The sequence below is a fragment of the Octodon degus genome, unplaced genomic scaffold (assembly GCF_000260255.1).
Source record: "Octodon degus isolate 3935 unplaced genomic scaffold, OctDeg1.0 scaffold00027, whole genome shotgun sequence".
NCBI lineage: Eukaryota > Metazoa > Chordata > Mammalia > Rodentia > Octodontidae > Octodon > Octodon degus.
Window position 1 is genome coordinate 17312775 of NW_004524603.1, and position 221 is coordinate 17312995.

Genomic DNA, 221 nt, shown 5'->3' on the forward strand with positions numbered 1-221 from the left:
CTTTGTGTGTATTGCGCTCTTCTGAAAAGATTAAGGATTCATTTGTTAACGACCCGGCACCTAATTGGGCCCCCCCGGGCGTGGCTCCTCCCACGGGGTGGGGTTCCACTTTAGTACTCAACACCGTTAATTAAGTAACTGCGCTAGAAAACCTGTTTTTACTACTATGGACCGCATCCTGCTAGAGCAGAAAATATGGTGGGAGTGTTGTTGGAGAAAGA